The sequence below is a fragment of the Ictidomys tridecemlineatus genome, chromosome 7 (genome assembly GCF_052094955.1).
Source record: "Ictidomys tridecemlineatus isolate mIctTri1 chromosome 7, mIctTri1.hap1, whole genome shotgun sequence".
Taxonomy (NCBI): Eukaryota; Metazoa; Chordata; class Mammalia; order Rodentia; family Sciuridae; genus Ictidomys; species Ictidomys tridecemlineatus.
Window position 1 is genome coordinate 47,586,452 of NC_135483.1, and position 26,461 is coordinate 47,612,912.

Here is a 26,461-nt window from a genome sequence, read left to right on the forward strand (position 1 = left end):
TTACTTAATTTTAATAAATTGACAGGCTTTTTGCATCAACAGCACTTGTTATCGTAGACCATCTTTAATTTTCAATAAGTATCTATGCACTTAATGCAAATAAAGAATAAGTTAAAGGGCCAGGATGTAGCTCAGTGGTAGAGTGCTTGCCTAACAGGCATAAGGTCCTGGATTTGATCTCTACTACAGAAAAAGAAAAAACCTAGAACAGGAGTGCTGACACATACAAAATGAACAGAACAGAGTTAGCAAAATTCTTCCAAGAAGGTGGGTTCCATTGTAGAATTCCCCTGAGTTCAATCCCCTGTACAGCAAAAAGATAAGAAAACAAGAAGTTAAAATATGGTCATTGAAATAAATAAATAAATCAGGATTAGAAAGAAAATTGTGAAGTGGATGGAAATAGTCCAGCGACCCCTGACCCCTCTTAGGACAATAGGAATGACAGGCCACATAAACTGCACTTTTCAGAACCAGGTCCATCCTGTGCTTCTGATTATCAAAACCTATTTGGCAGAGACCTATTCCAGGGCCCATGATTGCTGTGGTGTCAGTGTTTATTATTATTCAGGGCAGAACTCTGGTATGTCCATATGTTTCAGATGGACATTTTTGGAAGAGAGTGGCCCCTCACTGACAGAAATGGCACCACCCAGGTCTCATCTCCAATGTTGCTTAGGTATGGAGAGGCCTGACGAGTCTTCTTCATTGCTGTATCTCTCACTCTGGTTGCCACAAACTTCATGCTTCCCAGCACACAAAGCATTGTGGACTGTGCCCAGGGAGGACAGTGGCCAATGTTTAATTCAAGGGGACCAAGGAAATGAAGATTTTTATCCCTGCATTCCTAAAACACCAGCTGAAGTGGCCCCATTATTCAAACAATATAAAAGCCTGCCAAAGTCCATGAGCCCTATCGAGTACCACTGCAAACCAATAGGCCAAAGCTCTGATGAAGAAGGCCACCTCTATAAATGTGAATCCCAGCTCCTCAGAGGTGAGCTGGGCAGAAGGCCCAAACAGAGACAGCTTCCTATGAAGAAAGTCCCTGGAAACTCCAGAGGGTTTCTCCCCCACCACCCAAAAGGTCCAGGTGGTTGGTAAACCATCAGAAATCCAATTGGAAAGACATACTTTACCAGATGAAAAAACATAGAGAATATGAAGAGAGCTTTTCCCAAAAAGATCATTTTAAAAGGGCCAACTTACTACTCTGTCTGCTTACCATAAATCAGAGTGACTGTTTACTAAAGCCAAAATGAGATAATTATCTGATTTGTCTATAGATCAAAAATTGCATGATTTGTTAAGAGCACATGACTTTATAAGCTAAAACTGCCCATGATCATGAGAAGCCACAACAGAGTAATAGTCACTCACCAGTAAAATAGAAGTCAATCAGGCATAGAAGAGAGCCCCACTTTCTCTGATGAAGCTTACCCCTGGTGTTTCCTACCCTTGATACACTGGATTTCTTGGCTTGGAAGGGGGCCAAACCTCCTATTGCTGAATAGCTGTTAAGATTTAGCCCCCTTGAGAAACTTTGGAGGAGGCTCAGACAATGCATACAACTGGCATGGTGCCATGGGTATCATTTTGCAGAACTCTCCAAGGGAAAATACTCTATTACTATAACTGGCGCAGCACCTGCCAATGCTAAGGCAAAAGAATTCTTTTGACACGGTGCTCCTATCTCATTATCAGGCCACCTTGCTCCCTTAGTCCTACTAATACATTTAGAGATTAGATAGTATAGAGATGTCAGCCCATAATGAAGGAACTGTTCATCCAAATGCCTGTGTAACCACTATTATAGCCAGGCATGGTGGTGCACACAGTGACTTTGAGGCTGAGGCAAGAGGATCACAACTTCAAGACCAGCCTCAGCAACTCAGCCAGGCCCTATCTCAAAATAAAAAATAAACAGGGTTGGGGAATAGGGCTCAGTGTAAACTCCTCTAATAAAAAAAAAAAACTATTATAACTACTTCCCAGTGAGGCCCTCCCAATAAATTTAATGCTCCATGGCCTCCATCTAACCCCTTGCCATCTCAAAATTCCCAGGAGGCCTTCTATAGGCCATTAACATGTCTAGGTACAATTAGTGACTCTGTTTAGGAGCACTCGCTCCAACAAGAGCAAGATATTCTGATTTCCATTAATGCTCTGCATCCTCAGGGTGGTCCCAAGCACATCCCAAGGGCCCCCCGGGACCTCAGCCTCTTTAGCTCTGGTCCAATCCCTTACTGATTTGCACTGATGTCAAACCACCCAAACCCCTATCTTAAGAATTGACACGCTCCCTGGATCTATGCCACTACTGGGAGCTGATCACCCCCTCAATACCTTGGTGGTCCTTTGGAGTCTGCACAATTCCCATTAATTCCTGGTTCTCCTAGAATCAAGAACTGAAAAAAAAAAAAACAAAAAACAAAACAAAACAAAAAAAAAACAGTGCCACCTGAGAATCCTTCTAAACATGAGGCATGTCCTTTCAACTTTAGGTCACTTGTTCTCAAGGCCTAGACAAGTTAATTAAATTTGATGTCACATTTGAAACAATTCCACTGAAAACTTTTCGTGGTTATTACTTAAATTCAAATTTCCCGTAATTTTAATGGATGTCGTCACACGGCCATGCACCAATTAGAATAAATAAAAATCTGTGCCATTATTAGTGAGTTATGCCAGACTAAACCCCACCTATTTGCTTGTACTGGTTAAAATAGTTGACACCCCCACAATACCAGTTAAAACAAGAAACAGAAGAGCTACAACCTGTAACACAAGATAAAAGAGGGGGTCATAAGCCCCAAATTCTCCCCTTAATTGTCCAAATTTGCCTGTCCTCTGAGTCAATAAAAATACATGGAGGTTCATTATTGATTATTGTAACCACATGCCAAAGTTTCTCCCATCAAAGGACAAATATGTAATACTACTGAGGTGACTGAAGACAAAGACACCCCCATCATGAAATATCTTGCTACAATTGACTTCATCAGTATGTTTTATTCTGTCCCCATTATGGGCTTCCCAGACTCAATTTATCATCTTCCAAGTACCAAATCTACCTTTACCTGCTTGCCTCTGGGGTAAACAGCTTTGCCATGGCCCATAACCTTTGCCACCAAGAGCTAGGTAATATATTCAATTGGCTTCTATTCATTATGTAGATGTTATTCTCTGAATATCACTAGAAATTCTGAAATCTGAATCACTAGAGGCTATCTATCTAGGCAGACATGGATGCCACAGTGTTCCAACTTCGAAACAGAGACTGGGTTATCACACCACTTAAAATCCAACGGCTGGTGACTTCTGTTAAATTTCAGAACACTAGCTAAAGCTCTTGCTTTTGGTTTGGACAGTGGATAAAGGACAGTTCCTTATACAGAGTAGAGAACTATGAGCACTATCCACATAGCAAGAGTTGGCAAGTGCTTGCCTTAAAAATCTGTGTCACCCATGTTTCTGTTCATGTCACAGCCAACACATCTAAGGCTCTCTTCAATGATCCAGCTGATCCATTAATGATAGGTCACTCTACACTCAGCATTATAGGATCTATTCAAACCTAAAGTTCCACCTAAAAATCTTCCATGCTATTCATGCTCTTAAAAAATGGGTGATTAACCTAATTTTCCCCTCTAAGTCCCTCAAAGAAATTATTCCTTCAGGGCTATTTCCATTATCAGAATGGGAGATAACTACAGTTCATAAATGAAAATGACATTCAAAAGTAATGCTAGAACTGGCGCTCTATCCCACCATGATAAAACTGATAACACTGGTTACTGGTGACGACAAATTCCATTTCTTCATATGTGAAGACTGAACACCCAGGAAAAGCCTAGGCAAGCGTAGAATAGTAACACAGGCTTCTCCACAGAGAAGGGGCCCCAGAGCAGAGTGTTCCTGAGAGGGGTGACACTTGTCCTTTTTACCATTTCCAGGTTTATTAATTCTCCTGTCCTCTAGGGACATTCAGTGAACAGAGGGGCAATTCAAGGGGATCCACCCAGGGAATACTCATTAATAATTCCTTGCTGGGATGGACAATCTCCCTGGAGGCAGGTAACTTTTGAGTTATGGTTAGGGGAGGGGGAATGTCCTGAAGGTGTTACAGTTCAATCCCCCAGAAGCAGGTAACTTTTGCCGTGAGTGATGGGGATGTGTCCTGAAGGTATTAATATTCCATTCCCCTTTGAACCAGCTTCTCCCTTCCCATCCCTATTCATCTTCCATCTTCCTGACCAGGCTGGATTTCTCTATCTACACTAACTGCCTGACCTTTGTTCTTGCTTCAAAACCAATAGCAATCATTAGTGCTGGAAAGAAACAAACACCAAACGATAAAAAGCCTATCAGATGCAGCTGCACATCATGGTATAGGATCTTGATCTTATTATTATTAGTCTGGTTACTTTCATTGTTCTGTGATCTAAAGGTTTAAACAAGCCCCATTTCAACTAGACATGGCAAATGCTGGGGTCTAAATGCCATTGAGTTTGGCTAATGCAAACCCTGCTGCACAAAACTCTCACCAACTTCCCCATCACCAGCCAACTCATAAGTCAGACAAAAGATCCACATGATTGGTTAAATTGGAGGGGCTTCCTATAGGCTAACACTGAAGTTCCCACCTCAACCACAGATGTTTTAATAGGCAAACATCCTAACCAAGGGCAAATTGGGCCATACGATTGACGATCTACGAACAGCAGAACATCTCTCATCACTCATACCAGAAAAACCTTGTACTGTTGACAACTTTTAGATTCAGCTACCCTGATTGAGATTTTAATGGTGCCAGCAAGATTCAGATGTGTTGTAATTGAACACTGATCCAGTTACAGCAGTACCCAATATCATCTTTTCCTTTGACTTAAAAGATGATTGCACATCCATCCCAGAGCCCAACATGTATTCAAATTCTACAAACAATTCAGCCTCATTATAACACCATAGAGCCACAAAAATATGACCCCATCAATTTAAGTGGACTCCAATGGGAAGGATACCCCATTACCACACTGGCCCAACTCAAAACTTTGCCATTAAGAATGATTTTGCTTCTGCCTCTCAGCCAACTACACCAGAACTTGGAAAGTCTCACCCCCATAGGAGACCCCAGATTTGTTTAGTTTGGGTTTTATGGGTGTTTTTTTTTTTGCTTGTTTGTTTTTGGTTTTTGGTTTTTTGCCCAAAAACTCAGTCCTGCTCTGTGATCCTGTAAACATCTCAGTCCTGTCCTTTATGATTGTAATCCAACTCCAAAACCTCATTAAAGTTAAGCCCCTTGGGAACCAAACCCAGTGTATCCATAATGCTTCTAAGATTCATGTTCTTGCTAATGCCACCCGCCTCTCCTGCCCAGAGGGTAGTTTTACTGAAGTCTCCAAATTGCTCTCCAAAGAGTGTAACAGAATCACACTGGCCTCTCAATACTCAAATCTTTTAGTCGTTGTATTGTTTCCCTTCCCCCTCCTTCATTTTCAGCTCCCCCACTTTTACCTCAATCTCTCCTGTCCTAACAGTGTCTATTGTTCTTGTACTCTAAAACACTGAATGGCATAAAAAGTATAGACCCATTGCCCTAGGCCCTTGGATATTTACACATATATCCAAAATGCATATGCATTTGACTGAGCTTACCTATTAGGCATTGACTAGCTGTAACTGTTGGACTTGCTTATTATCCTTCCACATATCACACCACACATCTTTTCTAGAAATGGAAAATATCCAGTAAATAATTCCTCTTCCAAATTTTCCTGCATGGCCAGTGGAATGGCCTGCCTGTTCCTCAGTATGTATCACAGATGAACCGCCACTCCATTACCATATGTCCAATAAAAACCAATTTCTCCCTCTAGTGTCATTCTCTAATATTCCCATTTACCTAAAATAAGGTATGATTTTTTTTCCAGCCTAGAGATAACACCACAGGCTTATATGTTACCCAACAAATAAGGATGTATAACCCCTCTACTTTGTTCTTCTATGAACCACAAATCAGAAGCTACACAGATACATTCTGGTCTCTCTTGGCTTCCCATTTATATAAATGCTAATCATTCTCTACTGCCCCCGCCCAGTATCATTCATACCTATGATACATATGCCACGTTTATACCTATATTATGAGAGCTTATCACTACCTTGGGACTTGCTAGAATGGACATAGGGAACATTACTCTAAAAATCATTGATACTAATCAACAAATGTCCCAAACTCCAGTATCTCATATTTCTAAAGTACAACAAATATTAAGTCTGCTTAGCCAAGGCCAGGGAACCCTGGCAAAAAAAAAAATGGTTTTTGGCAATGAATTTGCCACTGATTATATATTATCTAGTCAATGTAATATTTAACATTAATGCTTCCTGCTACCACCAATCAAGTGGCCACTCTCATGAAAAGCCTGGACCACAAAATCATCATTAAAAACATAACTCACAACTTCAACACATGCTGTAAATCAAAGAAGATGCTACTGAGGTCCCCATCATGACCAATGTATTCTGGAAACACTAAACAAAGAAAGGGACTGGCTACAGACCAAACTTCAGGAACTCCTCATGTTCCTATGGGCTTTTTTTTTTTTTTTACTGTCATAATAAAACATTTTCTATGTTCATGAATTCAACCCTTAGAAAAATTGTAATCTTCTGGTCAGACCAGAAGATGGTCAATCTTCTGGTCAAACCTTTATACCACTCAAGTCACACAAATACCTTAAATAATTGAGCTCAAAATTGATGTCAAGGAATCAATTATTATATATTTTATTTGTGAATTTTTTCTCTTTTTAATTTATTGTGCTTTCTTGATCTTGTTTTGACACCCTGGCTAGAGGCTGGCCAGTTCCCTTTCTTGAGCAGCTGATTAAGTCCACACCCCAACCATTTCCTTTATCAGGGGCATTTTACTCTTGGGATACTAAGTACCTAACCTAATCACTACAGGGCCAGACAACAGACAAGGGGACAGCGCCTCTTCCCTGGAACCCACAGAAATTATGGGGAACCCGGGGAATTAGCTAACCCCACCCTGTTTGCCATAAATAAACTGTGCCTGTCTGGTCCACACTAGCTTGCTGGTACTCTGTTTGCAGGTACTACCTCCCGCCTGGCCCTGCTCAGAAGACTTCTCTGCTTGGAGTTGTAAGTAATAGAGTTCTTCTGCCTTGCATCTGCCCAAGCATTTTTATGTTGTGCCTAGCCACCAAAAGAACCTCTAGAGTTCACTGCTCTCAATGTATTAAAGTTGAAAAGTTTTAAACCAATTCGTATCAAGCTTTTAAGTCTTGTGGCAGGGGGTATCATGGGAAATTGAACCCAAGGGTGCTTTACCGGTGAGCTACATCCACAGCCTTTTTTATTCATTATTTAGAGACAGGGTCTTGCTAAGTTGCCCAAATTGGTCTCAAACTTGGGATCCTCCTGCCTCAGCATTCCAAGTTGCTGGGCTTACAAATGTGCACTACCATACCCAGCTAAACTTTTATGTCTAACAAGTTTAAAAATCTTGAAATTTTAGTGAAGAAATATAAATTATTATTTACTTATTCCTTGATTAATACTCAATGGTTATTCCTTTAAGCAATGTAGGTGATAGAACTAAATGAGTTCCTTTAAATATTTTAAACTATGTTAATTAAAAACTTATCTCTTGAACATCTCAAATGCTTGCCATGTTAGTCTTTTATAAATATTTTTAAATGGGAAGAAAATACTAATAACTAAGGAAAACTCAAAAAGGAATAGAACAAATGTGTGTACTAATAATTTTCTCTTAAACATTCAAACTGTGAAGACAGTTGGATATGGTGGCATATGCCTATAATCCCAGCCACCTGGGAGGCAGAGGTGGGAGGATTACTTGAGCCCACAAGTTTGAAAGTAGCCTGGACAACTTAGAGAGATCCCATCTAAAAATAAACAAAACCACTATGTAGAGACTCACGAAAAATTTTTCATATGGTTCATATATCTAATTTTCTAATATGCCAGGTTCTATTACAAGTTTCAAGTACCTTAAGAAACAATCTTCATAGATTATTCCAATGATTATAAAATTGGGTTTCTAGACTTAATATAAAATGTATTAACATTCTAGATTTGATTGAGCTTAACATTCCTGTAGTTATTTCTCTTTTCCCAGAATTGCAAAGTCACTTAGTCAAATAAAGAGAAGAGACTTATAACCTCATTGGGCTGAGGTAACTGTATTGAGAATCAAGGCCAAAATTGAAATGTCAATTAAAAAACTTGAGAGAGGAGCAGAGACCTAGTTAGGTATTACATCCACCTAAGGTGATCTACCTGATCCAAGGATCAGCATGCTGGTCATTTTCTTCATGAAACCTGATACATCATATGAACCTTTACCCAATTTTTAAAATTACCTCTTTAACAAGTTTTTTGTCTGACTTGGTCTATGAAAATCCTCCTCCATGTTAATATTCTTTATCACTTGGCTAAATTTAATTAATTTCGTTATTGGAGTTCACATGTTTTTTGTACTTTTCATATCTGGTTTGATGTGAATTATCCAATTGCCATTTTATTGACTTTCCCTACGTGATTAGTGCTATTTACTGGATACTTTATTTTAGAACATGGAATTAGATATGCTAGCAGGACAGAACTGGCACTGTGAATTTTCTGAAGAAGGTAATAAAAAAACAGGAAATGAGACTGTGCTAATATAGTACAGACCAGTGTGAGCTAGGTGGGTTCTCTCTGGGGCCTTTCTGGCACAAGCACTTTTTTGTGTCCTTCTTGGTGTGTCCTTAGTGTCTAGTTAGGTTTCTCTCATTGCCCTTACCTCAGTGATTTCTAATTATCTGAAGGTGAGTAGTACAGCAGCAAAAAGCAAAAATGTCGGAGTCCAACAGAATTACACTGAGGTGGCATTATGGTGAAAACAACGATGTTTAAACTTCAGGTCTACTTGCTTGGTCTACTTCCAAGATCTTGAAAGGGCCCTAGAAATGTGTTTACATTGTCATAAAATTTACAAAAGACATTTTACCCCAAATCAGTCAAACCCATTATCATTTTAGTCTCTCTACCTGTCAGTGTACTTCCTTTGTCAAGTGATGGAGAGGCTTCGAGCATTTTTCAGATCCAGACGGGGAAATTGAGTTTAGAATAATATAGGATAAATTAGAATAAATACCCACTTAGCATAGTGGGTATTTACAGGGTTCCTAGTCACTTCTGTATACATATTTATAATTTATTGCTAGCCATACTGGCATAATAAAAAAATATTCAGGGCTCAAAGCCATATCAAAATGTGCTAATAGCTCCTAGATTCAGACATTTGTGGGCTACTGAAAAGAAACAGATTATGAAAGGTACACAGACAGTACTAATCTATTGTAAATTATTTGCCTGCCAAATGTGTGAAACTGCAGGCAGAGAATTTGGTTTTCATCTCATATTAGTCAAGATGAAAGTTCTGTCCTCTAAATATATCTGATACTCTCTGATATATGATGAAAACCACATCAAACTTTAAAAATTTTTTAATGAAAATAGAACAAAAATTAAACAATCCTGTGTTCTAAAGCACAGACCTGAAGAAATATTTCAAATGCATGTGAAGTTTTTTGCATCTGGCAACAATAACAAATACAAAATGAATTTTAATCGACCATTCTAGAATTATGAATGGAGTCTCTTCCTCTTCTTTCCATAGAAAATAATACAAAATGTCTGCCATATGAAGAGTTAATCAAAGTTTATGACCCTGAAATATAGGTAAAAGGTATGATAGAATTATGTCAGGCTGTGAGTTAACATAAAATATTGTGCTATGTTTTTTGTTCTGTTTCTTCTTTGATGTTTAACATTTTTAATGTCAGATTTTTTATATCTTTTCTTTTTCCAAATAGTTGCTTTAGAAACTAATTTTTATAATTAATTTTGCATTTCCTTTTTTTGGTAAAATTACATTCACCATTTTATACATCTTCAGGTTACAGTTTTGTGGCATGACGTACATGCACAATATTGTGCAATCATCACAGCTCTTCATGTTCCACCTTCCCAAACTGGAGGTCTGTTCCCATTAAACAACAACTCCTCCCTTCCCTAGGTCCTGACAACCATTGCTCTACTGTATCTCTGTAACTAACTATTCTAGGTACCTTATAGAATTGCAATCCTAGAGTCTTTGTCCTTTAGAGCCTGGCTTATTTCACTTAGCACAGTGTCATCATAGTTTATCCATGCTATGGCATGTATTATTCCTTTCCAAGCCCAAATAATATTCCTGTATATGTGTGTGTGTGTGTATGTGTTGTTTATTCATTTATTTGCCAATAGACTTGGTTTGTTCCCACTCTTGGCTATTGTGCATAATCCTGCTATGAAAGTGAATATGCAATATCTGTTGAAGTCTCTGCTCTCATTTCTTTTGGGTTTGTACCCAGAAGTAGAAATGCTGGACCAGATGGCAATTGCATGTTTAATTTTTTGAGGAAATGCCACACCATTTTCCACAGTGTCTGTACCATTTTGCATTCTGATCTACAATGGGCAAGGATTTCAGTTTCTCCACATTATTGATGACATTGTTTTCAGAAGGGTTTTTGTTTGGTTGTTGTTTATTTTATGATAGCTATCTAGTTGTTGTGAAGTATATTTTTAAGAGGGCCCCCCAAAACCTGTGTAACCCCTGGACTCAGGTCTGAACTTCAGTTCTACCAAAGTGGACAATTTGCTCCATTTCTCTGTGGTTTTGTTTCCTCACTTGAAAGATAAGGGTAATAGTAAGCTTGTCTCTCGGGTTGTTTTGAAGAGATTGTGAATAATACATGTGGAACCATCAGCATAGCACCTCCCTCAGAAAGTAGCAATACCTACCTTCCTTACTACCTAACTACACATCTTTCCCTGTACTATATTGTGAGTTTCTTACTCATTTTTTATCCCCAGAACCCAGCTTAGGGCCCAACCACAGTCAGTAGTTTTTTGGGTTGTTTTGTTTGTTTTTCAGTACTGGGGATTAAATCCAAGGGCACTTTACAACTGAGCTACATTTCCAGCCTTTTTTTACTTTTTAGATATACTTTATTTTGAGTTAGGGCCTTGCTAAATTATCAAAGCTGGTCTCGAACTTGCAATACTCCTTCTTCAGCTTCCTGAATCACTGGAATTACAGTTGTGCACCACCACACCCAGCACACAGTCAGTACTTGATGACTATTTAATGACAGGCTTTAAAATAATTTGCAGAATGCAGGCCACATTCTTTTAGCCAAAAGAAGGTGGAAATTGAGAGCTGGGTTTGTAGCTCAGCAGTAGAGCACTCGCCTGGCACATGGTGCTGGGTTCAATCCTCAGCACCATAGAAAAAGAAATAAACAAAATAAAGCTATTGTGTCCAACTACAACTAAAATATAATTTTTTAAAAAATAATGTAAGAATTCAAATATTCTTTGGTGAAGAGAAATTAAAGTAAATATGACAATCTGGGTGCTCTATAATTCACTGAATGCAATTAAGTCCTTATCAGTATAATAAAATTTTTATTGTTCTCATTCCCTAAAGTATCTTTGCCTATGCTCAGCAAAGCATTTTATTTTTCTCATAAAATTGTAAATCATAGCATCTCTCTGCTATTGCTTTAGACCAATACTTGTATTCAGTAGACCCTACCAGACCACTGCAACGAGATTCTGGTGCCCCAAAGGGTAAGAAAGAATAATGTCATGTGATTTAGGATGCTGCCTCATCTGGGCTATTTTATTCTCAGAAATATATATATATATATTTAAAGCCTACAATATTCAGAGATCCCATTCTTATGTAGGCCTACATGCCAACACCTGAAAATGATAGTAATTATGACACCTGGTTAAAAAATAAAAGTCTTAAAAGTATCTAGAATAGTATGAACATAAGTTTAATACCTCCAATATCAATTAAAACATAAGAAGAGCTTTTATTTATATATGTCAATCATACTTAATCTATTTTTGTGTCTCGATCTGATAATAAAGTTTGAAATTATGCATCCTTAATATAGGACTGCTAAAATCACTTCTGTGAAAAGTTAATAAAAATAAATAAATATTAAACCAGGCACAATAATGTATTTATTTATTCATTTGTTTGTCAATAGATACTCAGTTTATTCCCACTATTGACTATTGTATATAATCCTGCTATGAAAGTAAATATGTAAATATCTGTTGAAGTCCCTGCTTTTCGGTTTATACCCAGAAGTAGAAATGCTGAACCAGATGGTAACTGCATGTTTAATTTTTTTGAAGGAATGCCATGCCATTTTCCACAGTGTCTGCATCATTTTGCATTGCCACCAGCAATATGCAAAGATTTCAGTTTCTCCACATGATTGCCAACATTATTTTCTGGGGTTTTGTTTGATTGTTGTTCAGTTATGTGTTGGCACATATCTGTAATCCCAGCTGCTTGGGAAGTTGAGGCAAGAGCATCTCAAGTTCAAGGCCAGCCTGTGCAACATAACCAGATGCTGTCTCAAAATAAAAATTTTAAAAGGCTGGGGGTAGAGCTCAGTGGTCGAGGACCCTGGGTTAAATCTCCAGTACCAAATAAACAAATAAATGTTGAGAAAAGGAAGAACTTGTCATACTACGAAAGTTGAAGGTACTTTTTATTCTATAAAAATTAAAAGCACCTCTATTTTCATTAGCAAGTCAAACTGGGTGGACAAGATTGTTGTTGACTTTCATGTTTATAGAAATGAGCTAGGATGTTTTACATGCTGACTACAATTAAATCATCCAAGGTTACTATGAGGGTTCCAGATCCCTTTCTTAGAAAAGAAAAAGGAAATAGAACATAGCCAACAAGTTTTAAATGTTCTTTAAGAACGTCCAAGGTTTCAGATCTGCTAAAGCAAGGTCACGTATGAAGGGCTTGGCTTGGTTTCCTCTCATTTCACTTTTCCCATGACCACTAACTGCCATTATCATTTGTATCCCCAGAAGTTTGAATAAAGTCTGAGCAAAACTAACCTTCACTGATTCTGCTTACTGAGCTGATTTTCAAAGGGGAACTCGTACAATAAACATACAAAACACAAGAAGCAGAAGTCCTGATGGGTTGATAAATTATAGATTATACAGTGTCGCCAGTTCTCTAGAACACTTCAGCCAAATCTACAAGCCATCTAGTCCAGCTTTGCAAGCGGCTGGTCTGACTCTCCTCCCTTCCATTTCCTAGCCTGATTCCAAAAGGGTGGGTGCCCTCTTATTTCTTGCTACAAAAGAAGTGATCTGCCAGACACCTTACCCCACCCCCGTATAGCGCAAACCCAGGGATCCTCACTCAGCATTTGACTATTTGTTGAACTATAATCCTGCCCTTCCCTTTCCATTAAGATCCAGAACTATAATAGTTTCTTACTCATAAGTAAACATAACTTCCAACAAGAGATAAATTAACATGGGTAACAAGGGTCAACAACCATCACAGTGCCAGGTACCCATTCATTTCTCCTTCAGGTAGAGATTTCAAGGACACTTTGAAAAGAGAACATTGCTCCTAAGTTTCCTAGTAAAAGGCAACAGGGCCAACTAACCATGGACCCGTCCATTGACTAGAGTACTGATTACGATGTGAGGTACCCTGGGAAGTTGCTCTGGCCAAAACCTCTCCGTTACCAGCCTATACACTCCATATCATACAATGGTCAGAAACATATCCCTTTATTTAAGATCTGTTGAGTTTAAAATCGCCACATAATACATGGATGGGACTGGAACATATTAAGCCATTTCCTGCCATTAATGACCTGATGTAAATTTCTTTCAAGGTAGTTAACTAGCCAAGGCTAGGCAAATTCGGATGTCAGATTGGAAAGTTCAAGAACTATGTCCTTCCTAGGAATCCAGGGTGATCTCCGAAGTGGCTTAGCTGAAAAACAGTGTTAGGAAATTGTGAACTTGGGGAAAAAAAAAAAAAAGGATAGCAAGCAGGATGAAATCTGATATGAACAAGGAGGTAGAAGGGCAAAGCCATTTCACAGATCTGTCAACCAACTGCAATCCTGACCTCTGGTTTCCCTAAAGTAAGAGCTTTCACAAAGTAAACATGGTATTTTAATGTACTATTTGAGGTGGCCATGCAATTATGATATACAGTTTAACTGGAATGAGGGGAAACTCCCAAAGGAAGAGCCCAGAAGGAGCCCAAGATTATGAGAGAAGAAAGTGGTGATTGTTTGGAAATGTTCTTAAGTGTCCTGGTCTGCCACTGATCTATGATCTTCAAACCCAAACTGCAAGGGAAGCTTTTTTCTGAGCCTCCCTGGAAGAAACCCATGACCCAAAAATCCTTCTCCAGAAAGTCTGTCCAGAGGCATGCTACTGGTCCAAGTAGAGTCCTATTTGGTTTTAGGAGGGAGGACCTGTGGGGACACAATTATGAAAAGCCTGGAACCTCTTCATTTCAATACTTAGCTCTTGGCCCACCTAAACAGATAGGGCTTTGCCCCCACCCCCCAACAGTAAAAACTTACAAATCTCTGAATTTTCTCTTTTTTAAAAAAATATTTTTCTCCTCTCCCCCCCCAAAAGATTTTAGTTTTAAGAAGGATGAAGGATCAATCTTGACAAAATTTATCAAGAAACTGATAAAAGCAAATTGTGCATGTCAACTGCTTCAGTCGCAATGTGTGGCACAATCATCAAAAACATTCTATACTTCTTTATTCGGAAAAATTAAATTTCCACATGTTCAATGCAATATGTACTGCAACTAAAGGCAGGCAGGGACATTTTATTTAAATGTAATTCACAAAATTCTGCCTTCTCTTTGCTTTCAATGTTCTCTGGTTTTATTTCCACTATGGGTAACTAACTGAAAAGTTATACAATTCATATTATCTTATAAGCAATGAAGAGAAAATGAGATTCAGTAGCACATAAATAATTCTCCATCATCCTTACATCCTTTTGATTTGTTCAGTGCTTTTGTTTTTTATAACATATGATAACACAGCATATATAGTATTGCAGGCAGCTATTAAACTGTCCATAATACATATTCTCAACCTCATGTCCCAGATATGACTTATCTGCATCTTTCCTGGCCACTGGTCCCTGCTCCTAGAAATCTCAGCCATTTCTGACAAAGGACATACAATAATGTTTTTAAAGCAGTCATCTCTAAGTGTGATTCTCAGACCAGCAGCATCAGTATCAGCATCACAGGGAAACATGATGCAAATTCTCCTCTCTTAACCCAACCCACTGAACCAGAAATTCTGAAGGTGAGGTTGGGCAAAATTTTAACAAGCTCTCCAGGTGATTCTGATGCACACTAATGTTTGAGAACCACAGGCTTAAAAACATGAAGCAAGGATTTTCATTTGTTTTGGGAATTATCCCTCAAGTTTAATTTTTCCATTCACTTTAATGTTTTTTTTATGTCATGAAATTTTCCCCTTGATTTTTTTCAAACAAGCACATTTTTCTTTCATAAGAGTATAATGTTTGTGTAGGTAGCATAAAATAAAATAACTTCTCATCTGGTCAGGTGATTTCCAATTTTATAAGGCAATAAAATAATACTCCAAAGTTGCACCCAGCTCCATAGACATGCCATGTCAGTAAACACATAGAAATTGCAGAAATGGCTTTTCTCCTCATATAAGTGTTTAAATATGAGGCTTTTGAGAAAAAATTTATATAACTATTATAGAAATAATATATACTCATTGTAATCATCAAACAATACCAATGTAAAGCAAGTAAAAATTTAGTAATCTGTCCTGACTCTTCTCTCTTCCAGTCATCTCCCCTTCAAGGCAACAAATGCTGCCAGATTGTATTATCCTTCTACTGTCAATTCACTGCATGCATAAGCTTGTATATGCAAAAAGAAAGCTTTATAAACAAAATCGGATCATATTATGCTTTTGCTCTGAATTTTGCTTTCAACACTTAAAATATCACAAACACAGTTGCCTTTTATCATTATTTCATCCATCCTCTGTTAGGTTATTTTGAAATGCCTACTCTTGGAAACACTGATTCAGTTAGTTTGAGTGTGTGTGTGTGTGTGTGTGTGTGTGTGTGTGTGTGTTTCCAATTACTCTTTTTAAATTTTCATAGTGTAGATTAATAAAAATGAGATTTTTGGTGTTTAAATCTATGTCTATTTATAATTTAAATGAGAACTTTGAACTAATGATTGCAACACTTTACATTTCTACAAGGAATAATATTGATGTTTTCAATTTGGGTCTCCCACTGTTTTGGTTTGCATTTCCAGACACAGTGGTTACCACTGGAGATTTTGCAAGAAGAGTCAAAATGCTTCCTTGGAAGCAAAGAGGAAAAGATAACCTCCTGATGTTCTGAATGAGAGTGGGTTTGGTGGGCTTCCCTGCTGCTCAGCTGTAGGGATTGATATCAGTTCTGCTCAAAGTCACAGTTCCTCATCAGGATGTTAGAGTTGACCAGCACGAAGCAGGCTACACATTGGAAACAGAGGAAAACTTTCTCTAAAAAATCATAGGAATATATTGGGTTTAACTAGTTGTACGTATTCAGGGAACCAGAGTTCTGAGTTTCTCACCTCAGGCAAAATTAGCAACCCTCCACCCAGCTGGGAGCCCCTGCCTTCTACCTGAGCCTATACACAACGAAACCTATACCTGTTTGTTCTTAAGACTAAATTTTGGAGGCACCTGGGCCTTGCTTATTCTGCTGGTTGAACCTTACCAGTCAGATGTTGGCATCGAGATTGGGCCATAGATAGGCAAATTGTCATCTTTCCTGATCTCTTATGTTTTCTTATTTGTATATGGCCATAGTTGTTCTCCCCGTGTTTAAAAATAAAGAAGCAAAGGCTATAGAGAAGATGGAGAGGAGATGATTCTAGAATGTTAAAAGTTGATCACCCTTTTATAAATTTATCTAGAATAAAACACAGAGTATATAAAGTAATTTTCCAATCCTTCCAAATGTTAATTTTAAAGAAAAAGCCCCTTTGTACAGATGAGTGCAGAACACTGCAGCATAAAGACCATATTTGGCTTCCCCAGCCTGCAATGTGAGAAATTCCTTTTACCATAATAATATTAGGAAAGCTCTGTCCAGCCAAGCAGGGTTCACTTTCTTAAGTCATAGAGGTTCATGAGGCCAGGCAAAGTTTCAGAATCATTTAATCTCACCTTTCAACATCCATGATGGTTGAACTGAAGCTATCTACTTTCAGATTTATGTGCCTGTAATTTTTTTCATGATGCTCTGAAATGTAGCACCTGGAAGTTTATTCCCCAGGAGATGCTCAGCTGCATCTCTGACCTAACCTTGAATCCTGTTCCTAAGACCTACCCCAGCTCACCAAACACCTCCCCATTTCATCTTGGATCTTTCCGTTCTTGGAGCTTTTCTCATCTGTCTTTTGGGGACCAAGGGAGAGAGCCATGTGGCAGCTGTTGCTGCCAGTATCATGAGTGGAAGCTGAGCACCCACCCCCATCCCAACACCTCTCTCTCCACATACCTCTAGGTGGCACTAAGAAGGACCTACTGCTTGGGCTAATTTGATACCCTCAGATCTGTCACAGTTTATGATCTAATGAAAATTGAACTCATATATTCTCCAGTTAGGAGGTTTCAGTTTTCTAGTACTAAGATTAGACCAGAGAGATGGTATCTCTTTGCTGAAAATGGTGTACTAAGATTCTGGCATGTTTTCCAGAGATGAGATTGATTTTTGTTTGTTTGTTGTCTAGCTCAGTGTATCGTATACCTGTTTTGCTTCATTGAAAGTTTTATTATTTGGGGCTGGGGATGTGGCTCAGGTGGTAGTGCAACTGCCTAGTATGCATGAGGCACTGGGTTCAATTCTCAGCACCACATAAACATAAAATGGAGATATTGTGTTCACCTAAAAAAGAACTAAAAAATAAATATATAAAAAAAGAAAGTTCTATTATTCCACTTCCAAATGGATCTTTTTCATGAGCGAAATCAAATGGTTTGTTCTCGTTATCACTAACCTTCCATGGAAATAAATCAATTCATTTGTTAATTCATTCCAACATCTAACAAATATTTATGAATATATACTTAGCAAAATGAAGGATCATAGGATTGATAAGATTCTGTCTCTGATTTCAAGTACTTAATCATCTATCATCTGATGGAGAGACAAGTATATATATAAATATAATCTTGACTTGAATGTGAAAAAGGTCATAAGGAAGATACAATACAAAGTCTATGGCATGTAGAGATGCTTCCAACTTTCATGAATCTCATGGAAGGATTCATTAAAGAAATACTGTAGTTCCCCCTTATTAGCTGGCTCTACTCTCTTCAGTTTCGGTTTCCTGCAGTCAACCACCATCCAAAAATATTAAATGGAAGTTTGAAGAAATAAGGCATTTTTAAGTGCTTAGTTACACTCAGTAGTGATAAAATCTCATGCCATCCTACACGGAATGTGAATCATTCCTTTGTTCATTGTATCCACACTCTATATACTACCCATCCATACTACCTACTAGCCCTCTAGTTATCAAATCAACTATCATGGTATTGCAGTACTTGTTTTCAAGTAACCCTAACATACTAGCCTAACTTACATCATGACGCCTACATCATTCACCTCACTTCACCTCATTATGTAGACATTGTGTAATCTCACATCATCATGTGTGTCCTGAATGGGAAGCCGAGCATTTCACATGAAAGAGCAACAGATGTCAAACAATGAAGGTGGAGAGAGATATATAGTGTAAATCTGGACATGACAGCCCTGTTTTATTAAAAAGTCAACAATATAAAAGAAACTTCTAATAGATATGGAAAAGTGGGCGTGAGGCCCTGGTGTGCTATGTCTGGGGTTCACTTATTAAGTAAAGTTGTGGGAAGCTGTTGAAAGTTTCTGGACTGTGAATGAGTTGATTGGAACTGGGCTTCAGGACTATGATTCTCACAGTGTGACTTGAGGTAGACCTGAAAGAACAAAAGCTCAGGCAGTGCTGCCAGTTAGGATGTGATTTTATGTCAGCAGGTGAGAGGCAATGGTAAGGAAAGGAGAATAAAAAAGGAAGGAATGGCAGAGGACATGTGGACCCATATGGGCAGAATTCCTGCCTGGAGAACTTCAGGAAGGGGAGGGATCGCTCTGAGAGATGGCTACACTCTGACCCTCAATAATGGCAGAACCATTAAAAGATGTATTGGAGGCAAAAGAAAAACAGTTCCCAACAGTGCAGGCAGCCTTCGTGGAGGCAAGAAGGGCCCAGAGTGTGGGCAAGTTACTCTAGCAGTACTGATCCTTAATCAGAGAGAAGGAGCAGACAAGTTTGTAATTAAGAAATAATATTCTCAAGTGTAGGGCAGGGCTCAATGCTTGTATCTCACTGACTACTCAGAAATTCCCTGCCCCCTTCCCCTGGGCTTGTGACCCTGCCCTGGAAGCACCCTCTTGTCCCCTTGTTGGGAAGACCCTGCCTGCTCTAGAGCTTCTTTTGCCACAGCCCAGTGCCCACTGTGGACAAGGACCCACCAGACAAGGCAGCACCCTGACCAGAGGTGGATTGGGAACCTGCCCTCTGCCCAGTAGCTCTGGTTCTGAGGTGGGATAGGGTGTACTACTATCCTGGAGCCTTCCCCTTTGGCCTCTAGAATGTTCCAGAAGGCTGGATAGGTCCTTCTTTTAGATATCTGCCAGAAGCTGCACTGGGATGCTGTGCTCATCTGCTGGTGCCCTCCAACCTGTGCAGCCTCCTCTTCCCCCTTTCCAGGACCTCCCAGCACTTGGGCCCATCTCCCCTGCAGTCTGGGGCCTGGCTGGTAAGGTGAGTGAAGCTGACATGTGCAGAGTGGCTCTGTGTACCAGGTGATATAGACCCACACTTTGTCCCCTTGGGGCCAAAGTCAGTGCCGTCAGGTAGCAGGAGACGGGCTGTTTCCTCCCACCTGACTACAACTCCCCACTTAAAGCTGTCAGAAAAGACCCTGTGCTGCTACCTCACCCCACTGCTCCATGGGCTCCTTTGTAAAGGGCTCCCTAGCAGGATAATAAAAAGTTTTGAGTTGGAAAAAAAAAAAGAAAGAATATTCTCATAGAAACACTCTGAAAGTAAATTTGCATTTTTAAATGATTAGCAGATGGACCTGTTGACATCATTCATCACCTGTATGAACAGAAATATTTGTTGTGCTGTGCTCCTGAGCACAGCACTCCAGGGGTTGGAAGCACAATAGGCCAAGTTTGGTTTTTAAATAATGTTAGAATTTCTGTCATAGTAGTAAAACTATGCAGCTACCTAAAGCAAAAGTGTTGAGAAAAGAAAATATTTCATTTAAGCTTTTTTAAAAAGGGTAACCTGAAGGCAGAATAGTAATTACCAGAGATTGCGGAGGAAGAAGAGGGGTGCTTAGTGAATACCGTATGCATGTATGGAAATATCATACTGAGCCTAATTAATATGTGCAATATATGTGAATAAAAAAGAAAGAGAGCTTTTCTGCAAGCAAAAGAGAAGATGGAGGGAGAGAGAAAGAGAGAGGGGAAGAAAGGAAGGAAGGGAGGGAAGGAGGGAGAGAGGAATGAAGGGGAAGGAAAGAAGGAGAAAGAGAGAAAAAGAGAAATGTTAGTTCTTGGAGGAGAGGGAAAGAGAGCAAGAGGAGGAAAGGAAAGAAAAGAAAAGGGGAAGCAAAGGGAAAATGTTTTATTTTTCCCCTAAATTTTGGATGGATTTGCCACAAAATAGCAACCTCGATGGCTAAGCAAACTTAAGTAGGCTTAAGAGCCCTAATAAAATAAAACTTACACCAAAATCGGTCTGACTCCTCTTCGTGCTACTGTGCCACAGGGGAATTAAAGGTGAATAGTTTACATAAATGGCTTTATTGATAATCAGTTTGCCAAACATTTTCAGTTCTTCTTAATTATTCCTGCATAAATATTTATTATTGACATCAGCAATGATACTTTCCTCAGAGCAATATATGATGTATTATCCACTTAGAAAAATAGAATAATGGATGAATAATTAGTTACTTAACATGAACTAAAAACAGTGGGAAAATATCTAAAGAATGATCATCTTCAGAGTAGTAATAAAACTTATTAGTTCACCATATTATTTCAACTACCAGTATCTGCCCTTGTTAGCCCCACCCCTCATACCCACATTTTATTATTTGTTGATTGATTGATTTAGTACTAGGGATTGAACTCAGGCCATGTGCTTCTTCAATGAGCTATTCCCCCAGCCTTGTACCCAAATTTTATAAAGCAAACTCCCTGGACCTTTTTTTAGCTCAGTATGAGCTAATTTTCTTATATCTCCTACCTAAACATGCCAATGCAATCACACTGAGCGCAGAATTTCATCTTTTGACACTCAGTTGGCCTGTTTTCTCCTGGATAGCCCATATACCCCCACCCCCAATCTCTACCATTACTTAATGAATTCTGGAGTAAGTTGCCCTTTTCTCCCTACCTATGATAGGCTAAATACTGGCCTTCAAAGACATCCACATCCTAATCCCCAGAATCTGCAAATATGTTACCTTACACATAAAAAGGGACTTTGCACATGTAGTTGAATTAAGTATCCTGAAATGGGAAGATTATTCTAAATCACTCAAGTGGGCTTAATACAAGTACAAGAGTTATTATGATAGGAAGGCAGAAGTGAAGACAGAGAGAATGGTTGGTTGATGACTTTGAAGATGAAGAAGGGAATATGAGCCACAGAATACAGGAAGCTTCTAGAAGTTGAAAAAGGCAAGGAAACAGATTCTCCCCCAGAGCCTTCAAAAGGGGTACAACACTTCTGACACACTTTGAATATAGCCTCTAAGATGCATTTCAGACTGGTGACTTCCAGAAGTGTTAAAGGATAAATTTATATTATTTTAAGCCACTAAATTTTTGGTAATTTATCATAGGAGCAATGGAAAACTACTACATCACCTCTACATGTAATGTTTCATAAACTTGTAACACAAAGCTGTGGAATGCCTATTCAGAGAGAACAAATTGCATAATCAGCACAGTCCTCAAGATAACAGCAGATGGAGAACTGGTGCTTACAACACTGATCCAGAGCCGAAAGGATAGAACAGGATCCAAATAGAGATTCCGTACAGTGAGCACCCACTGCACTCCAGACACCGCACCAAGTATTCTGTGTATATTCTCTCTTTGACACTTTCTGCTTTAGTCTCCCTTTAAATATCTCTGACATATACAATGACTGTCTTCTTGAGTATCTCATGGCCTTTGAGTGTGAACTCATTGTTTGATGATGTGGGAAGTCCTAAATTTCTAAGTTGGGCCATCTTTCCTTCAGAGAGGTCAGTAGCCACTGACCATCACCAACCATGAATTAATTCCCCCAAGTGCCAGCTCGCCAAGGTTTGGTGGTTCTACAAAAGGAAAATGGTGATGGTACAAGATGATGAGAAAGCAGATGGATTTAAACTACATTTAGGAGGAAAAGACTTTTAAAATTGCCAGAGACCTGATCTGTATGTTTGGGAAAAGGAAATATTCAAAGAAAACTCCTAGATTTCTTCATCAAGAAAGCATCAAGGAAGATGCTAGTGCCATTTACAGAGAGTTTACAGGGAGAAAAATTTGTGAGCGATAGAAGACAAGAATTGCATATTACACTTTTAATATACTTCTGATTTTATTCTAATTTTTAAAAAAGTTTTAATGCTGAGTGTCCAGAATAATTTCAATTACTTTATAGATTGACAAGAAAAGGTCAGTAGTGCCCTTGGCGTTTATATATGCGTATTTTTAGGGAAAACTGGTATTTCATCTTATAAATAAAATCTGATTGGGTTTATTTAAGACACAAAGAGTGACTGAATATATCAAACAAGTGGAGTTGCAGGAGATAAAAGAGTACAAATTTTCATGCTTTCTATCTTTCTGGAAGGATTTATAGAAGAACTGTGAAATGAGTATCCAAAACCTGACTGGCAAAGATTTAATGGGATTTGAATGGTTTTTTTTTTTTTTTCTGTATCTTTTATCTCTTGTTTGGTTTTAAATTTCTTCTTCTTAACCAAATGCTGCAACCAGGAAATGTAATCTGTGTGGAGCGTCAGCATTTGTTCTCCATGTTCCTCCAAGGAATTCAATCTCCTCTTTGATATGTCATGTATAACACCAGTAAATGGGTCTTGATCCAGTAGAGTTTACTCCAGGCTCAGTTTTTAGAATAGAGGCATGTCCTAGGGTATACAAAGGGGACAATGATCAGTGATGATATATGTGCAACTATCATGGACACTAGTGGAATGAACCTCTGTTGTAACCCCACTGTCCCACAAAGTTGTCAATGATATATGAGGTCCCATTGCAACCTGCTTCTACAGGATTCTTGCAGAGATAAAAGTGAACAGAAGCTATCCCTGAGTGAAACTGGCCTTCTCTTCCTCCAGCTTCCCCTCCTGCCTATGTCCATCTTCATGTCAGCCTTTCTTTTAGTTTTAAGCTCATCATCTTTCTTCTTCCAGATCTTCTTGACCAGTCAAAATAAGACAGGTCCTGAAGTCATCATTTGCATTTCACCGAACCTTATTTTTACTTACATGTTAGCTAGTTCAGGTATTTCTATTTTTAAGTGTTATTTGAATTCCCCTAGGCCTCATCCACCAAATGAAGTCACTGATTCATAGATCTGGCTCGCAAGAACAGATCCTCCTCACACCCTACCCCAGTGAGAACATCACCCAGTCAATTCCTGGCACCATCCAGGATATTTCCTGTGCTCAGAAACAAGTCTGCTCATGTCCACACATCCAGCCTTCCTCTTATGGCTTTTATTACCTCAAAAGCCATTTTTAAAAGGCACTTTCCCTCCATCTTGGCTGCTGATAACTGTACTTGGAATGTGGCTTTCCTGACTAAGGTACAATCTGTGGTTACTTTCTCTATGACTTCAAGGTATCAAGTGACACTGTGTTTCTTTCCGTCCTCGCTGTGCTCAAGCTACTATATTGTACTTTGTGAACTAATGGGCTGAATGTGCCCCAGGTATTGCAATTTGTTACCTGGACCCTCAGAGCAACTTTACCTTGACTGTTGATCTCGCTAAATCCATCTCGAAAACCATTTCTTTGGTTTCTACCTGTCCTATTTCTTCATTTTTTGAAGAAGAAGAGGGAGAAGGAGAAGGAGAAGGAGAAAAAGAAGAAGAAGAAGAAGAAGAAGAAGAAGAAGAAGAAGAAGAAGAAGAAGAAGAAGGAGAAGAAAATAATAATAAGATGTTTTAAATCTTCACCTTCTATTCTCTTTCTCTTCCCTCACCCCCAAGAGTTGATTGTGATGACTTGAATTTGGTGGCTACTTTTTTCAAGTACACTGTTTATGTTGTCACTACATAGTATGGAACCGTAAGTTATTTGTTAATTTTAATGCACATTTTAAACTTTATATAATTGGTGTTGTACCTTATTCATTGTTCTACAATTTGGCTTTTTGATTAATTATATTTTTAAGATTTATCTATATTGGTGCATATAGTTCTTACTCCATGATATAACACTGCCACATGTATTTGTCCACTCTTCTACTGTTTGACATATAATTTGCTTTTAGTTTTCTGCTATTAACTACTACTACAAACAAGTTTTAACATAACTTGAAGCAATCCTAAGTACGGAAAACTTAAATGAGATTGTTCTTCAGAGATCAGACTTGGGAGCCGTTGTCACTGAAAGTCACACTTCTTCGGAGGGATACAGTTTGGGTAAAGAGCATCAAGAAGAAGAGTTGCTTTCCTGGAATATCCCTTCCTTTCCTCTTCTTTCTAACACAACTTTTCCTTTTTCTCACATATCACCAGGATCCTCACATTTCACTAGTCCAGAGCCATCCAATCTCTTACGTTGGCTTTTGGAATTAGTCAAGCTCTGGGTTAAAATACCACCTCCACCTCTGTGAAAGCTTGAACAAAGTTCTAGAAGCCATCGAAGTTTCATTTTTCTCATAGAGTGATATTAATCACTTTAGTGTGAGGAATAAGAGATGATATCTGAGGCCTTCCATGGCAGGCTGGACTCTTGCTGTAGAGAGGTGGGCTGTGTCCCCTCTTCATGAATGGGGTGACCTTTGACTTAAGGCCTCTCCTGTGGTCTCTTCAGTATAATAACCAGCTTTCTGAAGGGAGGCACAGGCCTCCAATAGAGTGTTCCAAGAAAAGGAAACTAGTTTCTCCGATGTCCCTGATGCGCCTGGAAACTGGCCTAGGGTCTCTTCCACCGTTAGTCAAAGCAGCAATAGATGATTGGAATAGCCTCCTCACCGGCCTCTTCAGTCATGGATCTTGCCCCTTTAAATTTGTTAATAATTTACCATTGGGTTTACTATAAAATAACCGTACACATGTCAGGTGCTCCTGTCCACTTCCCTAAGCTCATCTTATTGGGAAAATCAGGCAAGCAGCAGCAAAGGGCACTTGAAGAGTGGCAGAAACCAAACTTTATTTTACACTGGCGTGCCCAGAGGAGATCAGCACTGCAGACTCTGAGAGTCCCTTAACCAGTTTTTCCCAACATCTATAGACTACCTAGTGTCATAAATTCTCTAATCTAAAATGATACATGATTGTGCACAAGGTTTCAAAAAACGATATATGATTGTGTGTGTTTCCAGGCAGGAAGTGTGTTTACAAAAGCTGAATGCAATAGAGGAGACTGATCCTCTTACAAGGTAAATCTCTAGCCTCGGGCCCCAGCCTTCAAAGGGGCGTTTCCTTCAAAGGAAATTATTAGATCCTAAGGAAAGTCCTTTGTATCCAAAATGTCAGAGTGCATGTTGCGAATTAGTTTCCTTGAAAACCAGCTGTCTGGAAAGGGGAGGGGAGGGAAGGAGAACTCTCCCTTTCCCAGGCACTAATTTTCACAGTGCCCTTAGTTTATTTTGTATCCAGGCCTGGGTTAGTTACCCATGACATTCTCAGAGCACCTTTTCATGAAGAGAGGACATAGCCCACCTCTCTACAGTGCCTTAGCTCTGTTTCAGTTCCTTCACATGCAACAAACCCCTTAAAAATTCAGCAGCTTAAACTATTTTTAAAAAGTCACATGACCAAACATAGGGGAGAACAAGGTAAGGGTGTGAATGGCAGGGGGCCCAGATTCAGTGGGAGCCATTCAAGTGGCAAGACTGAAACACCTAATTCTATTTAAGGCTCCAAGCTCTTGCCTACTTAAGGGCCTTTGCAAAATCTCTTCCCTTTATTCATTCAACCAATGCTTAGGTATCCACAGATACTGGATAAAATGTTCATGACTCTCATGAATCTTTCTTCCTAGAGGAGGAAAGCACATAATAAACAAGTGAAAAAATAAACAAAATGATCTTAAATGATTTTTAAAAAGCTCTGAAGAAATAAACTGGGGTAACAGGTAGAGAGTAACTTGCAAAAATGGAGATGTTAATTGAGGTCAGGAAG

General features: G+C 38.9%; 1 protein-coding gene across 1 annotated transcript in view; it reads left to right on the forward strand.

The window, feature by feature from the left end:
- The first annotated feature begins 7,105 nt into the window (after positions 1-7,105).
- Positions 7,106-26,461, forward strand: part of Ca1 (carbonic anhydrase 1) — a 40,958-nt gene continuing 21,602 nt past the window's right edge. Inside the window, exon 1 of the mRNA XM_040293388.2 lies at positions 7,106-7,170. The gene's annotated coding sequence lies outside the window, so the exon portion shown is untranslated. The remainder of the gene's footprint in view (positions 7,171-26,461) is intronic.